Below are 18,502 nucleotides of genomic sequence, written 5' to 3' on the forward strand. Positions count from 1 at the left end.
ACTCTAATGTGAAACAAAATACTGCCATGATCTGCAGCTCTCAAGAGCTAACACTGAGATGATAATGAATGAAATTTGTTGAAGTTTGGTCTGTAAGAGTTTCCCGAAAGTGTCTGTTTTTCACAGGAAGATTACAATGATTAATGGAAAAACAGAAACTGAAATTTCACAACTTTGTGAAGTTTCTGTCTCACAACAGCATGGAAACAGTGTCAGTAGTGTTGTATCACTGGTTTTGCTGAGAACAGACCCTGTTCTCTTTCATTTCTGTCCCTATCCCCTGATTTTTATGACTACTACGACTTGTGCACCTCAGCCTCATGGTTAATCTGACAGCAGTAAGTGAAGGCAACACACTTATACTAGAAAGTAAAGTCTTTACAACTTCTTAACTGAGTTCAAACCCCTGCTGCAAAGTTAATAGTTCATTTCAGATCTAAAAATAACTGCATTGTTTAATATGACCATGTCCCACCTAAAAATTGTTCATTTCTGTGTTGTATTACATTTTGTCTGAGAGAATAACCTTCACTGTTAAGATACAATAGCAGTAAGGTGTAATCATTTTTTACTTTTTTTTTCCTTGAATCTCCCTGCCATCCTACAGAGGTTTGTTTACTTTTTAACCCAACAATATGTTTTTGTTTCTTTCTTTCTTGCTTTGTTTGTTTGCTTATTTAAAGATGCAATAGTAAGTATTATTTTCATATGTTTAGACAACGCTCCGCCAGACAAAAAAGGAATAAAAAAATGGAAGATGACCTGGCTCTCTTTCTCTCCTGCCACATGTAGTGAGGGAAGACAGGAAAAGTATGAAGATAAAGGTTGAAACGAATAGACACAATCCTCCAAGGTATTCAGCATTCAGTGAAGTTGGTATGTACTATGTATAAACATACTTTAATCCAAACTGGAATATATCCTCTTCCTTTGACAGATGCAGAGGGAAAAAGTTCTTTTCTGGGTCTTCTTGCGGGGTGGGGAGAGCCCAGTCTAGGTGGTCTGAAGGAAACTGGCTCACCAAGCTTATTGCTAGTAGTAGAATATATCCCAACTTACAACTGAGTCATGCTCTTTCTTTACCAGTATTTTGTTCAACAAATTGTCATGGTTTTGTGATTTTCGGTTATTGGTATTCCACATCATAACATCATGTAGTGGACATACCTAGTTCTCAGAAGAGAAGGACCACTACAGTCCCCACGGTACTTTGCTCCTCTGTTACCATTTCCAGCCGGAGGGAAAAGATAAAAGCTCGCAGTATAAAAACTTGCAGATCACGAGACCTCGCCCCTTTTTCCGCCGTCTCTCGTCTTGGCAGCACCTCACTCTCCAGCCGTCTTATCATCGGTAGTAGAGTAAGGCCTACCTTGATTTTGGGACATTCTCTCTCTCTGTATTGGATTTATCAGATTAAATTGTAATTATATTGTATTATAGTGTGTTGTTTTGCATTCCAATATTTTATTTAGTAAATTAGTTTGTTTCTCCTCAGATTGTTGCCGCTGTTCTTTGCTCTCAGGGCCATCTCCCTACCCTTTTCCCCTTTCCCCTTTTCCCGGGACGTGGGCCCTTGGGTCCCCCGTCCCCTTTGTCACGGAATCGGGCCTAACGCCCGTAAACCGTTGACACAAATGTTGCAGCATTTCAGTTCCCTCTAATTTATATGTACTTCTTTTTCTTCCTAGACTGATAATTAGATATTGGTATGACCATCTGCATTTCAGTTTTCTCTCACTAATACACTATATAGATGAAACAGTGCCATAGATCACAGACACAGAGAGAAATAATAGAACTACAGAGGAGACTAAGATGCACTGGTTTATTTATATTTCTCCAGATAAGCTTAGAAAATGGTAATACAAACTTTCTCCAGGACAACAATAACATCTTCCTGGAGAATCTTCCTTTTTATTTTCAGATTCTATTAGATGGTTCAGTGCCTCACGAAGTACGTGTGTCTAGCTATTCCATCTTTATTTTTACCTCTTTCATATTTATTAAATGACAAATACAAAAAGTAATAAGAATGTAATAAAAAATTAAAAAAATATAAAAGTATTTGGATAATGAAGGAACCGTATGGGAAAATGAAACATGCAACTAGTGGAGATTTTACCTGTTATCTTTACTGAATAAATATGTTGTTTGGCTGACTTCCTATAAATATTCTTATCAAGTCTTTTTAAAATAAATTGCTAACATAGATCTGTTCCATTTTGGTAGTTGTCCTGAATTTTTTCTGAAATATACTAACATTCTTAAGATATTTACTAAATTATCTAATAAGTCATAGGTTATTATCTTTCATTCTCTGCATTTCCTTGCTCTACATTTTTTTCCCCTCATAAATAGATACATGCAGGAATACATACAAACAGAAATAGAAACCATAGGTTTAGAGAAAGTGAAACAATGTGCTTTGCATAGCGCCTAGAATTTTTTTTGTGGTTGTCTGTTTTTTTATTTGTTCACATCACCATCATTCAAAGTAGCCCCTGCAGACTCCCTGAAAAACTTCCTCTTAATGCTTATGAATTGTACCATTCTTGGACTCTGTATTGACCTAATATTCAACTCCATACTGTTTGTCCAAGAAGTAATCTTGCCTGAGCAATCAATCAGTTTGGCAGTAATACACAGAACAGGTCATCCCTACCATGTTCACGCCAGGATCCATGTAGTATCATCACCAGTTTCTTGAATCAACAAATGATGATGCTCTCAGAGCCATTGTGAGAGTGGATGCCTTTGAGAGTTCTTAAAGTACCTAGTGACAGAGATATAACTTCCCATCATTACTTGTGGATGTATGCCTGTGATAATAACTTTAGCATCTGGAAACCTGCCATCTCTCCCACGTGGTTGATAGTATCATTCTGTTGACAATGTTGAACACTATGAAAGAGAATGGAGCTATGGAAAAAAGGGAGCTAACCTTCTACCAACTGGCAACTGAAGACCATCCTTCTGCATCTGTAAGCCTGTTATCACTGTACAGACTAGTCAGCTTGTGACAAGATTTGAGTATCAGCCCAAATATTCTGACACCAAACCCCTTTTGAGTTTCAAAAAAAAGCAAATAAGCAAATGTAAGATTTTGCTTCTTGCTCATTACACTAGATCTGCATATTAAAAAAAAAAAAAAAAAAAGTACACTTTAAGTCCTTAAACCTGCAGTTCTGCACTATATTTAGACATGCATTTTAGAACAGCTCTGCTCTTCACTGCAGTCATTAGGCTCAAATTCCCTGTTCACATTTGTCTGTTATTGAACTGATATCCCCATTTTACCCAAACCAGAATCTTTCTGTCAGACAAGAGCAGAATAACATCAGGGCTTGGAGCTATTCCAGGAGTCATCTTTATGATTTATTATACCACAGTTATTTCTTACTGCTTCAACTCAGTAATCAAATGAGTGAAGCAGCTGGACCAATGACAAGTATAAAGAACCTTATCCCACCATTCCCTCCCCTTTTAGAGCAGGGGAAAGTAAAAGGTATGTAAGTAAGCAATGTCTAAACTGCTACAGGTGCACGCGTAAGTGCATAATGCTAGGTGCTGTCAAGTGGCTGGAAAACTTAATTTCTTTTTCTCTTGAGGAATGTTTACATTCACTGTTACTCTTTTCAAAACAAACAAACAAATAAATAAAATCAGCTTTAATTCCTATAACAAAATTTGACTGTAAGACCAGTTTAGCAGAAACTGTGTATTTGTATGCTGACACCATTCTGTTGAATAATTAAGTAATCACAGTAGAACATAAAGAAATTTAGAGATGAGGTTCAGGGCGTATAGAGCCACATAATTTTTTGTGAAAATGATGCTATTGGAAGGACTTGTCTTGCTTATGCTTCTCTGTAAAATACACTGAAACAAAGAGAAGAAAAGGAAGAAAGAAGGAAGAAGAAAAGGAGAATTGTATAATCACAGAACCATAGAATCACAGAAATGCAAATACATAATAGAGTGTCATTACACAAGTCACAGATCTGTGTTCCTCAAGAGAAAGACCATTAGAATTAGCAGCAAAAAAAAGCAACTGTGGTTCAAAACTACAGAAGTTTTGAAACTATTTTGTATGTTGACAGACACAGCAACAGCTCTTGATATGCTCTGCCAGTGCTGCTGATGCTTCTCAGTAACAATGCATTTATAGAAGTGGTCCATTTATGTCTCCCCAGTGGTACTCAGACAGTGCAGCAATCTACTAGATCATCTATCCCTTTTCGATAATGAACTTCAACTTGTGCTGAACCAGTAATGAGTTAACTGATGAAACAGAGAAAGTTACTTGGAAAATAAATTTTAAAAAAAGGCTGACAGCAGGATAAGGATGAGGGCTTATATACAGTAATAGAGATAAAGAGACAAAAACAGTAGCTGAAAATTCATTATCATTATACTTCATGCCAGGACCATAAAAAATAGAAAGTCATGGGAGAAATATTTATGGTCATTCCAAAGATAAAGAAATGCTGGTGGAGGCACTACTAAAAATGGGAGTTGAAATAAATTTTTCTTAAAGTTATTTTTTAATTCTGTACTGATGGAAATTACTGATGCAACAATCAAAGCTGTTGGGGACAGAGGCAAAGTGTGAAATGATTCCGGTCACGAGTGGTGTTCCCCGGGGGTCGGCGCTGGGGCCTGTCCTCTTCAGTATCTTTATTGATGACCTCAGTGAGGGCATTGAGTGCACCCTCAGTCAGTTCGCAGACGACACCAAGCGGGCAGGAAGTGTCAGTGTGCCTGGGGGTAGCAAGGCCCTGCAGAGGGATCTGGACAGGCTGGATCGCTGGGCTGAAGCCAATGGGATGAGGTTCAACAAGACCAAGTGCCAGGTCCTGCACTTTGGCCACAACAACCCCAGACAACGCTACAGGCTTGGAGCAGAGTGGTTGGAAGACTGTGTAGAGGAAAAGGACCTGTGGGTGTTGGTTGGTGCTCAGCTGAGCATGAGCCAGCAGTGTGCCCAGGTGGCCAAGAGGGCCAATGGCATCCTGGCTTGTATCAGAAATAGTGTTGGTTGCCAGTAGGAGTAGGGAAGTAATTTTCCCTCTGTCCTCAGCACTGGTGAGGCCGCACCTCAAATACCATGTCCAGTTTTGGGCCCCTCACTGCAAGAAAGACATTGAGGCCCTGGAGCGTGTTCAGAGGAGGGCGACGAAGCTGGTGAGGGGTCTGGAGCACAGGCCTTATGAGGAGCGGCTGAGGGAGCTGGGATTGTTCAGTCTGGAGAAGAGGAGGCTCAGGGGAGACCTTATCACGCTCTATAACTACCTGAATGGTGGTTGTAGTGAGCTGGTGTTTGGCCACTTCTCTCTTGTAACTAGTGACAGGACGAGGGGGAATGGCCTCAAGTTGTGCCAGGGTAGATTCAGGCTGGACGTTAGGAAATACTACTTTTCTGAAAGAGTGGTCAGGCACTGGAATGGGCTGCCCAGGGAGGTGGTGGAGTCACCGTCTCTGGAGGTGTTCAAGGAACCTTTGGACATTGTGTTGAGGGACATGGTTTAGTGAGAACTATTGGTGATAGGTGGATGGTTGGACTGGGTTATGATCTTGTAGGTCTTTTCAAACCTAGCTAATTCTATGACTCTATGATAGTTTTAAAGTTTCACTCAAATTTGAAACTTTTTTTAAGGTTGTAATATATAGAGATACTATTATTGCTTCAGTGAAAAGAATATATTAGAATAATTACATTAATGCTAGATTAAAATTAGTCACAATAAGGATAGGTATTCCACATCAGAACAGTTAGTATCACATTTGTTAAGTCTGAGTTTAGTCTATATGAGTAAAATCATCTGCACTGAGTTACTAGATTTAATTGTTAATGATCACGCTTTCCATAAGCAGTACAATATCTTAATGTTAGGTCAACAACAGCTTTATGATTACTTATATCATTGTTGAAGCCAGAATACTTTCTGGTCACGTAGTCATTTCAATCTCTTTTTCATTGAGAAAACTTCTGAGGACTGTGCTTTTCTTTTTTCTTGCTTGAGGAAAAAAAAAGAAAATCACAAATCTTAGAGGTGACCTTCTGACAAGAGAATAAATTTGAAACATTTTGCTTTATAATATATACTGGAATTCATGCTGAAACCTCAACAGTAGTGTATACTGAAACTCTTTCTCTGGCAAGCTTTTGTAATAAACAAATAGTAGCGGAGTAGACACGCTACAATTTTGCAGACAAATGACAAAAAGACTTTAGCATTTAGAAAATATAATATCCTAGATACCGTATCAATAACATGATGGAATACTACCTTGGATTAATGGGGAAGGGAAAATAGAAACGTGATAAAATGATTATTTTCTACCTGAAATATAATTTATCTTTGGGAATGCTTAGAATAAAAACTCAGCCAAGGGTTGCACTTGTTCTCATCTCTAGTTCTGTCTCATTAAACGAAGAAAGTAGTGCCATCTTTCCATACAATTTATGACAAAATATTTTATGCATTGACCATCACTCTCGGTATTTTCTTCTAATTAGAGCATAAATTAGAGGACAGTTTGTACCAGTATATCCCAACAGCTGCAGGAAGGGTAACCTTCAGTCATCTATAGCTGCAGGTGGTAGCCATTTTATATTGGCCTGATATCTTGTCAGTATACATTAACTTCCAAAATTATTTACCATCTGCCAAAGATTTTGTTTGAATTTTTCAATTGCTTTTGCATTTTTTTAAATAGGTTGGGAGGAGAAGTTGATTTATACACATTTGCCCCTGCAACTTGCATAGCGTTATAGAGGAAACAAAGAAAAGCAATATCTTAAAAGACTGAAATTCAAACAAATGTATGTGGATGATTTTTGTTGTTACAGAGGTAAACAATTTATTGTGCATGAGTTAACACACTAGTGAAGAAGATGATCTGCTAGCATGTGGATATATTATGACTTAGAAATTGTTTCTTTTCTTTTCTTTTCTTTTCAAATGGGTGTAATAGAAGTTATCCTTGCATTTTCCTAGGGCTTCTGTAATCCTGATACAAGGCTTGTCCAGCTAGAGCTATAACAAAATGAAGGCCTATTAGTATTTTTCTTACTACTGAAGATTGCTAATTACTAAATATTACATAATCATCTTCTTTAATTACCATATTGATTTTTTTTTAAGTTACTTAATAAGAAATATAAATGTATAGGTTATCTAAATAAGTGTTTGCAGTCCCAAATCAATGTCTAGTAACTGCAAATGTTAATATAGATTACATAGGAAATTAACTACAGTAACAAAATTAATTTTAACTGCCTCAGAAATAATTGAGACAATCCAACAATATATTCAAAATGTGTTATTCCTAATATTTGAAAATGTTTTTATTTTTAGTTCTACAAATGTATTAGCTCTTACTGACTTTACTTTTAAAGTTGCACAATGGATTAGAATACTAGTGAAAAGCAGGACATCTGTGTTCTTCTACAGAATTTTACTTGCATATTTTTTATGGAGCAGTGTATCTTGTCCTAACAATCCCAGTATGATTTCAAATATGAAATTCAGAAGAAAATTCAATTCTTAATCTAATTCAATTACTGAAAAATACTTATGTTCTGAAAGTGCCATTTCTTTTCAGATGTTAATGTGTTAACATTCCAACTTAGCCTGCAAAGTGATCCCTTCAAAGTCCTTTTACAAGGTGAGACAATATTTTAAGTCCTAATTGAAGGTAGGATAGCACTAATCTAAATTCTGGACAAAATATCTAGCCACAAATGTCACTGCCCAAATAACTGTTAGTTTACAGCCCCTCTTGTATATTTATATGCTTTAAAAATGCTTCTGACACAATCTTTTAAACAAGTACTCAGTGAAATGTAGAACACCAAAAAGAATGCATTAGATGACCCTGTCAGTATTTTTAATTAAGGTGATTAAACACTAAATTGCTGTATTGCTGTTACAAGACCTTTAATGATAATGTATTTCAACTTATATTTTATTTTTATTCTGTCTTATTTTAAATTTGTTATTTTTCAGTTAAAGAAAACAAAATAAATAAAAAATCAGTTGTATCTGTAGAAAAATAGCAAAACCACAAAACAAAACCAAAAAAATATTTACTATCATACTGGAATAATGCAAATTTAAGTACTCTAAAAATGGTACAGACTTCAAGAAATTCAAGAACAAGAGTACAGACTTGGAATAATGTGATTTTAACACAAAATTTGTGGCTTTGGAGGTCCATCTATGTATTTAGAACTTTTTATATAATTGTGTAAGACATTTTTTTTGAAGGCTAACAGTATGTGTATCCTATTTGTGATATATATTTCTTTAAAATATGGATTTAAAGAACTGTCCTACTTTCTAATCCTGGGGTATGTGCAAAAGCACAGATAAGTATAAAAACTGTGAAAAAGTTTTCAGTTGTCACTTACTGAAAGATAAGTTGCCTGACCACATATCGTGGAACTGTTAATAACGTAAGCTATGTTCAAAAAAACTAAAGAGAATGTTTTCATATCCCTTGGTAATTGACACCAGTGAGGATACAGTCTGTTGCCAGCAATGTGTCAAGGAGTTCTGATGCTCACTGAATCATATAAAAAAACAGAGTATGTTGGAAAGAATTTTTTTTTTTTTTGCATGGTAGAATAAAGAAGAAAGCAATTTTTTCAAAGATTTCAAGGAAATACTTGGATTTTTTATGTCATTACAATATTCCACTGGGAGTTGTAGTTTGTATGTCTTCTGGTTCAATTCTTTCTCATAGGCCTGGTTTTCCATAAGTATATTTTCTGTCTTATACCATAACACTTCTCTCCATGACAAAAGAGGTAATAACTTCAAAAGCCACAGTGTGTCATGAAAAATAACAATTCAGTGAAGAGAAAAGAGGGCAATATGGTCTGTGTGGTTTCCATAAACGAGTGCTAGAGAATATCTGCAGGTTTAAAATTTCAGGATAATATCAACAATCTCCAAAGAAAGAAAAGAGTGATCTGCGCAAGCAAAAATCATTGTTAAAAAGAAGAGAGAGAGAGAGAGAGAGAATGAGAGAGCTTTTGCTTTGGGGAACAAAATCAAATCCAAGAAAAATACAGAGGGCTTATGAAGAACTTCAGCCAGTTCTTGAAAACAAATAGGACAATTGACCTCACATCTCTTTTTTCCCCTCCTGGGATTAAAACCAACTCATTGGCTCAGCTCCATGGTAAACAATTTAATTTAACACTACGGAAAAACATCAAGCCAAAAGAAGAAGACTTACAGGAAATATATGCTAAGCTTTGGTTTTTGCACTGAGAAAGAGTGCACTTTGTTTCTGCAACTGCCCAGAGCAATCTTGGGCAGGGGAAATATGCCCATCCCAGAGAATGCAGTCATTTAGGTAGACAGGTGTAGAGAGTTACACTAAGAAAGGCAACTGAAACAAAAACTTCTGCTTTGTTATCTACATGTAATTTCATTCTCACTATGTTTAGGCAAGATTACTTTGCTACAGGAATTATGAAACAGGTAATGCAGATAACAGATAAAACCTTATGTCTGTATGTCACATGAGAGAGGATCAGCTTCTTTCAGCATCACATTTGAACATGGATTTTTACTTGAGATATAGACTAGCCCTGCTACCACTGAGGACAGTGCCATTTTTTTAATAACCATAAAGAAAAGTAGATTATCCCGCTGAATGGACAGTTCTCATGCTCTTTCAAGAAGACAGCTAGTAAATCTGTCTCAGTTCCCTTTTTGTTTAATGACTAGTGTTTGTTTTTCTTCTCTTAGAAAATTGATCTCAGTCCAATCAAGCATGAGAGGAGGACAGCTTCTCTATCCAATCCACAAACAATTAAGTCTACTTTGAGGGAAAGGGCAAATAATATCTTGCCTGACATTCATATCTCATGATCAAATAATGATAGAAAGAAATTAATTTTCAGGCTTCTTCAAGCAAGAAACCTACATCTGTCTTCATGGAGCATGAGTCAGAGTATGGTGAATATATCCATCAACACTTCAGGCTGTTGTTGGTCAGGCAGAACTTGAAGTGTGCAACGGAGGAATGTTTAATGTATTAGAAATGGTAGATAATGTAAGATATAGCAATAATATTTGCAAGGAAATTGACAAGCACAGAACTAACGTATACAATACACTTGAAAAGGGTCCACAGGTATGTTGAACTATTATCTACCATCTGTTGTGTTTTTTTGTGTGTTTTGAAAGCCCTAGAGGAAACCAATCCTTTCCTAAAATACTTTTGTCCATTTTTCATGTCCATTTTGTTTCTTTGTTCTATGTTAAAGTTAGACTCTGGGGAGTAAGTATTTTACACTACATATCAAGGATGAAATATACAATTTCTTTTATAGACAGAGCTGACTAGCTTATCTTCTTGTGTGCAAGGCTGAAAATTTGACCTTTAGAAGGACATAAGTAGTTTTGAAAAAAACACTGCATATAGTAAAGAGAATAAAGCACCTGAGCAGCAGGTCTTTAGAAGCGTTCCATTTTATCAGTAATAAGGGAACACTTGAATTATATCAGTGCAATTTTGGTAGAAGGTTGGGAAGATGGATTCAACTCCGTGTTCTCTTCCTGTCAGAGCTGTTGAAAAACTGCAGTAGCTTTTCACATGCAGATATCTGGAAAAGCAGAGCAAATGGATAAAGTTAAATACAGACATTGCAATAAGGAAGAACTAATGGCTGACTTAGAGAGGTTTAGATTCTTTCTCTTTCTTTTCATAGCAATATAAAAATGTCATACATTTTCCACCAAATGAGTAGATAGCTTGATCATTGATACTGTGCTTGTATTGCAATTTATAGTAGTGACAATAATTGCAATACAAATTACCTTATTATCGTATTACACTAATAGTTATAGCAACCAGAGAGAAAACATATTATGATGGAATAAATCATGCTCTGGTAGTTTCTGTCTTGCAACTTGTATAAATTACTTAGACAGGATGTCAGACATTGAACTAAGTTTAGTTAAAGGGAATCCTACTGTCCACAGTCCTGGACTACTGTCTTGTGCTAAATGCTCTCTTATAAAATTTGAATGTAAAATAAAAATAAAAATAAAACCATTGTTTCTATTTCATATCACGCCACCTTCAACTACAGCTGATTGTCAATGCATGCTGAAATATTATTGTTTGTTTCAAGTTTTGCCCTACAATGTCAACAAAGTCGTGGATTTTGATCTTTCTTTGTCTGTTTGTTTTTCATTTCATCTATTTATTTTTTTCTAATATGCAAATGTTCTGATCCTTTAAGACGCAAACAAACTCAGTTTGTTTTCCCGTCAAATGCAACTCAGGAATTACTGTTGGAAAACATAAATGTCTAGAGCATAGCATCAGGAAGACTAGTGCAAAGTCTAGTATTTCTGACTGAAGAAATTCTTTATCCATGTGAGGGAAGCAGAGAGGTCCTGGAAACAGAGCCTTAGCTTTTCAGCATGAGTGACAGCACTGGCACTCATTCTAGATTCACATGCTAGATAAAGAGAATGGAATGTCATTACTACAACTTGTCATTTAAAATCCTTTGCCTTACATTCTCATCAGCTTTTTGACTTAGGTATGATACCACTATAGGCTGTTTAGTTTTTTGACTACATTCCTAACAGTTTGTGAGTAGAGATTTCTTGAAGAGTTTCTTAACAAGTCTAGTCTCCTAGAGTTATTTTCTATCCTAAGGGTAGAACAATGCCCAGAGAGTTGAGTGACAGATCTGAAACACTGAAAGGAAAACAGGATTAGAATGACCTGAAATGAACATAAAATTATGTTGATTCTGCAATTAATAATTATCTCATACATTATGAGCTAAAATTACTTTTTAAAAATCCAAAGTATCAGGCAAAGCAAAAACTTGTAAAACTTTGTAATTATTTTTTTCCAATGCACTGGACTGTGAGACAAACATGAGTCCTATTAAAGCACTATTGAAATGGTTTAGAAACTGAACCAATGGCATCCAATAATGTTTATATTCTAAAAGATTAATTTTAGAATTACTGGCTTCAAAAGATTTCTAAATTCATATTCACTCATTAGTTATAGAAATGCCAGTGTAAAAAGCAGTATGTGTATATTCTATCCTACATTTTGTTGGGGGTTTCAAGGCAGAAATTCAGTATTACTAGCAACATTTATTTTAGTCTTCATCTAGTTTTATCTAATTTGATAGCAGTACCTTTGAATTCATTTATGGCTGTTGTTGAGAGTGAATTAATCACCTTGATAGTACTAAATTTATTTGGACATTCAGAAGAAAATGTGTTTAAAATTAATACTCCTTGAATAATTCACTAAGGAAAGTCTTACATGATATAGCATATCAGATGTTATAGCTAGTCAGTATCTTTGCTCTTTCTTTATGATGTGTGCAAACTAGAACTGTGTCAAATTACTTGCAAGAGAGTAAAGTTAATTTCTCCATGAGACTTCCTAAGGACACCTAGGTAGTAAAATTGTCATATCCTCTATTTATTGATAACCTCAGCAATTTCTCTAGCAAGAATTAAAAATACTTCACAAAATCTTTGTGATCCACACATTATTCCAAGAAAACAATAGCTCAGATTCCACTGAAATTCATATCTTCCTCAATTGGCTATCCTACTTTGTAAAGCTCTCTTGAGATTTCCTGCTTTTATTTTCCAGATTTTCCACATGAAACATGATGTCATATAGTATCAAACATGTCAGATCTATTGTATGAGGGTCTACTATTCTGAACTTTTACTCGGCAGATATAGATATGATGCAAACAAGACATTAACACACATAGCTGGCCCATTAAAGTCTTCTGCATTTGCTGAGGGAAAGCCATATCATAGCATAGATCTGGGACCTTAAGAGCTAGCTTAAGGGCTTCTACACTGTATTTCATTTGAAAATAAAACCTCAATTTGGAATGGCCAAGTATGTAAACTGAGCACTGAAAAAATTACAAGTTTCCTTGGAGAAACTAGGACAGGGGAGATGTTACAATCCAGTACAGTGATTGAAAAATTTAAAAACTTTTAAATTTATTTTAGTGGATAGGATGTATTTTTCTCGAACTGCTGAAAATAAATTTTACATATTAAAAACTTTTGAGAATAATAAAGTAGAAAGCAAAATCCAAAGTATAATGCATTTCTATGAGAAGATCATGACCAAGGAGGATGCAGTGTAAGAAAAAATTGAACACATTTTCAGTAAGAATATATTTTATCTGGTTAATATGTTTAATTCACCAGATCATGTTTGCATTCTTTTATAAAATCAATGTGTTTTTTTGCTGTGACACCAGTCCTATTTCTATTTCTCATGTAAACTGTTTTTTGACTGAGTTAAACTAATCATGCTCTTCTGTCTTGTAACAGTGAACAAGGAAGGTATATTGGATGGTTAAGAAACTATCGTCATTCATTTCCTTTACATTTGTTTCCTGTAGTTTCCCAGATCATTTCCAGCATGTGTCTACATCTGTAGGAGTGCATTTCTAGCTTATTGGAGAGATATGGCTTTGAATGGTGGACTGTTAGCTGGATAAGGTATTGGCTGGATGGTCGTACCTAGAGGTTTATGGTCAATGGCTCTATGTCCAAGTAGAGGCTGATGATGAGTGGTGTTCTTCACAGATCCAACTTTGGACAGGTGCTCTTTAACATAATTGTCAGTGACATAGAGAGAGGTATTGACTGCACCCTCAGCAAGTTTGCTGAAAACACCAAGCTAAGTAGCGCAATTGACACAACCGAAGGAAGAGATGTCATTCAAAGCTAGATAAGTGTGCCCATGTGAATCTAATGAGGTTCAGAAAGGCCAAGCACAAGATTCTGCACCTCTGTCAAGGCAATCCTAGATATATGTACAAGTCTGGGAGAAAAACTCATTGAATGGAGTACTGCAGAAAAAGACTTCGGGGTTCTGGTTGACAGAAAGCTTGACGTGTGTGCTTGCAGCCTGAAAGGCCAACTGCATCCTGGGCTGCATAAAAAGAGGGATGACCAGCAGGGGAAGGGAGTTGATTTTCCTCCTATGAGGGAGCTGGGGTTGCCTGAAGAAGAAATGGCTTAATGGAAACCTCAGCGCATCTCTTCAGTATTTAAAAGTAGATTATAAAAAGATAGAGGGCATCTTTTTTACATGACCGAATAGTGATTAGACAAGAGGAGGATGGTTTTAAACTGAAAGAAAGGAAATTTATATTAGATTTTAGGCAGAAATCATTATTTAGAGGGTTAAGAGATACTGGAATAGATTGTCCTCAGGAGCTGCAGATGCCATATCCCTCTAGAATTTTGTTCAAGGCCATGTTGGATTGGTCCCTGGGCAACCTAATCTAGTGCTTGGCAACCCTGTCCATTGTGGGGGAATTAGAATTAGATGATCATTAAGTTCCCTTCCAACATAAGCCATTCTATGATTCTATGATTATATTCGGCTTTGTCATCCTACTTCCAGTAGAAATACAAAGCAAAATTAGTCTAATAATAATTAATATTTTAAATAAAAGGGCTAAGCACAACTTTAGCGTTAGGTGACTATCTCAGATATCATACTGCATCAGATTTTCACTGACCTAGTAAATGAGGTTTTATTCCCCATTTTAGGTTGGAATAATCTTTCACGGGAAAAGAAAATCTAAGAAGGCAACATGCAAGTCAGAATATAATAGTGAATACAAAGATTGGTAAGAAATGATCAGCATAGTCTGTAGTCCAATATTATTTTACAAAAACGGAATGCAACAATAAACAGGATCATCGCAGAAATGAAAATCATCCACTTCAGAGTTTTAAGAAAAAAAATCATAGAATCATAGAATTAGCTAGGTTGGAAAAGACCTACAAGATCATCCAGTCCAACCATCCACCTATCACCAATAGTTCTCACTAAACCATGTCATTTGTCTGCAAAATTGTAGCGTGTCTACTCCGCTACTATTTGTTTATTACAAAAGCTTGCCAGAGAAAGAGTTTCAGTATACACTACTGTTGAGGTTTCAGCATGAATTCCAGTATATATTATAAAGCAAAATGTTTCAAATTTATTCTCTTGTCAGAAGGTCACCTCTAAGATTTGTGATTTTCTTTTTTTTTCCTCAAGCAAGAAAAAAGAAAAGCACAGTCCTCAGAAGTTTTCTCAGTGAAAAAGAGATTGAAATGACTACGTGACCAGAAAGTATTCTGGCTTCAACAATGATATAAGTAATCATAAAGCTGTTGTTGACCTAACATTAAGATATTGTACTGCTTACGGAAAGCGTGATCATTAACAATTAAATCTAGTAACTCAGTGCAGATGATTTTACTCATATAGACTAAACTCAGACTTAACAAATGTGATACTAACTGTTCTGATGTGGAATACCTATCCTTATTGTGACTAATTTTAATCTAGCATTAATGTAATTATTCTAATATATTCTTTTCACTGAAGCAATAATAGTATCTCTATATATTACAATATATAAAATACATTATTATATTTTATTATGTTATAAAATTATTATTATATTTTTATATTATAAAATATAAAAAACAATATTATTGTTTTTTTTTTTTAAGATTAAATGAAATATTTCTGAGAGAATAATTCCAGAAAAGTGGACTATGAAAACACATTTATTCATGTGGGGATTTACTTTCTACTGTTTTGTAAATTCCTTGGAACCATTAAACTGCTGGGGAAGAATATCTTCTTTGCCTCCCACTTCCTTGGACTATGTTCATGGTCAGAACAGCTACTCCTGCTGGCATGGTGGATGACCACAGAGAAGAGGCACCATGCCATCTATGTAAAATTAGATTAATTGACCAGGATTAATACACTTATATAGTAAATCTGGTGATATGTCCCTATCTCAGCTAAACTTACAAATGTTTTTCTAAAACCAGAAGTTTATATTAGGTGTTTGTTGTAGAACAATCCCAGTAGACAGCTAAATACCACACAGCTGCTTGCCTGTTCCCACACTGTCAGAATGGAGAGAGTATTAGAAAGATAAAACTAAAACAACTCATAGTTTGAGATGAAGGAATTGTAATAGGGAAAGAGAAAGATGCACAGGCAAGTGGAGTAAAATAAAGAATTTCTTCACCATTTCCCATCAGCAGATAGATGCTCCTTCATTTTCAGGAAAGTGAGGATTATGATTATTATATCTTGGGAAGACAAACAACATAACTCTGAATATTCCCCTTACATTCCTTCTTTGCATCAACTTTTATTGCTGAGCATGACACTGTATGGATATCCCTTATGTCTGTTTGGATCAGCAGTTCTGGCTGCACCCTCCCCCAGCTTCCGGTCTGCCCCCAGCATCCTCATTGTCAGGACAGTATGAGAAGCAGAAAAATTTCTGTGTAAGTACTACTCAGCAGTAACTAAAATGTTGGAAATCATAACACCATACAAGCCACTAAATAACTTTATCCCAGCCAAAACCATCCTACTAGCTGAAATCATGTCCTGAACTTCTTTCTACCACAATATTGAGTCAGAGAGAGTTTTATTAACAGTAAAAGTGGCTAAAGCGTGTATTATTATTTTGACATTAAAAAAAAACATCAAAAATACATATTTATAAAATTATTTAGGCATTCATTGTTGCTGTGAACCTATTCCTTGATGTGAGAACAGGAAAGGCAAGCCTTCATTACTGTGATATATTCATGGAAGATGTAATGCAACAAGTCTTGTTTATTTTATCATATCTGTTCTTTCTCACTGTACAGTCAAAAGTATCCTCAGGTTAAATTTGTCTTTGAGGACATGATAGACCTCAACATCAACTCAATGACAACTTATTTTTACAATACAATTTTTTAACTTCAACAGAAGTACGGTGTTTTTTTTTTGTGAACTATAAGAAAATTTTATGTGCATTGAATATATGTGCACAACCATATTGAAGATTCCTCAACTGACAGACTTTAAATGCTACATCCATTTGTAATGTAGCAAATGCATACACAAAAAGTATAAGATAAATTCAGATGTGGTTTTGATCTTTGCTAAATGAGTGATGAAGTTGTATGTTATGAACCAAGCTGTCCATTCAGACCAACAGTTAAAACTTTTTTGAGCAGTAACAGTTTCACCTCTCGGAGTAGTGAACCCCAACATAAACTCATATTCAGATTAGTACTTAAGAAATAGGCTTTGAATACCATAATTATTGGCAACTGGCAATATAAGAGATTCCCTTCGTTCTGCAAATAATCTCTTTAAAGGCAAGAGACAAATCTGTTCATCTAAATCTATAGATATTTATGTTTATATAATAAAATATCTACTCAAAATAGTGGATAAGTAACTGAATAAATGGAAGGACGAAGAAAAGATTTCACAAAACTTTTGAGGGCAACATGATATGTAACAGAAACATAACCTCTTCAGCATTTGCAAAGCAACATAACTCATTTATACCTAATACATTTACTGGTTATTAGATAGGAAAACACCATCTATATTTTCTTCTCATTTCCAAGCTGGTAAAGAATCAGATACACACAACTTTCTAAAATGGTGACAGGAGACTGAGAAAGTGTCCCTTATTCCACAGGTTGCTCTTGTCTGTGATAGTGCTATTTTCTGATTTTCCATCTCACCTGTGTACATTGACAGATACTAATTTTCAGTCATTATCTATTTGTTTTGACTTGGCCTCTCAAGTTTCTCACTATTTGCTTTCAAGGACTAAACAATAAGATCAGAGAGCTGAAATGTATGAAAATGAGGAGGGGTGTTCCAATTATTATAGTTTCCAATAAATATAATTACCTCCAGCTGAATGGGTAAAATCTCTAGGTACAGACTGCACTTGTAGATAAGTCATTTCCAACAAAAGTTAAGACAGACTCAGTTGAATAGGAGCTGGAGAGTTTCTGGCACTTTGTCAGTTCAGTAATTATAAACAGCTTTGTTTGCAGACAAAAATGCCCATTGGCTCTTTGAAGATGTAATGAGATATGTGTGATGCATTGCTTATAGTGTTAATTTCTTGGCTACCAATAGTCTAGAAAAACACCATGATCACCAAGAGGCACCTGTCCTAACTGTGAGAGTAGAAAGCCTGTGACAGTGTGGATGAGCCTAGAGGCAGGTCTGTAATGTTCTAAGTAAGAGCTTGTAATAACCAGAAGTACAGCCAAATTGTTTCAATTAGAGAATAAACAAACTTCCATTGCTTTATTTTCTGGCTTTAAAAGTTAAAAGTCTTTCCTGAAAACACAATAAAGGATGTAATGATATATATGAAGGCATGAGCTCACACCACTGAGCTCCAACGTATTTCATATTTTAATCTCAGCAGAGAGGAGGAACATTTTGTACAAGTTCATTGTTAAGACAGTACTATTTAATGAAATGTAAAATCTGCCTCAGTTAAAGAAACATAAGGAAATCAAAATGTGCAAAAACCTATCTAATGCCTTAAGTCTAACTGATTTATTTTCCCTTCCCTTCCCTTCCCTTCCCTTCCCTTCCCTTCCCTTCCCTTCCCTTC

At 35.5% G+C, this 18,502-nt stretch overlaps 1 long non-coding RNA gene across 4 annotated transcripts in view; it reads right to left on the minus strand.

Annotated features, from left to right (window-relative positions):
* The window catches only part of LOC110394271, a 177,906-nt gene continuing 161,215 nt past the window's right edge, over positions 1,812-18,502 (minus strand). For 2 of the 4 annotated variants that reach the window (XR_002435505.1, XR_002435489.1), the window contains exon 9: positions 8,569-10,627. This is a non-coding gene — a long non-coding RNA (uncharacterized LOC110394271). Of the gene's footprint in view, positions 2,774-6,948; positions 7,041-8,568; positions 10,628-18,502 lie in introns of those variants that run through there. The other 2 variants (XR_002435495.1, XR_002435492.1) reach the window with 2 other exon arrangements.

This window comes from Numida meleagris, chromosome 2 (assembly GCF_002078875.1).
Source record: "Numida meleagris isolate 19003 breed g44 Domestic line chromosome 2, NumMel1.0, whole genome shotgun sequence".
Lineage (NCBI taxonomy): Eukaryota > Metazoa > Chordata > Aves > Galliformes > Numididae > Numida > Numida meleagris.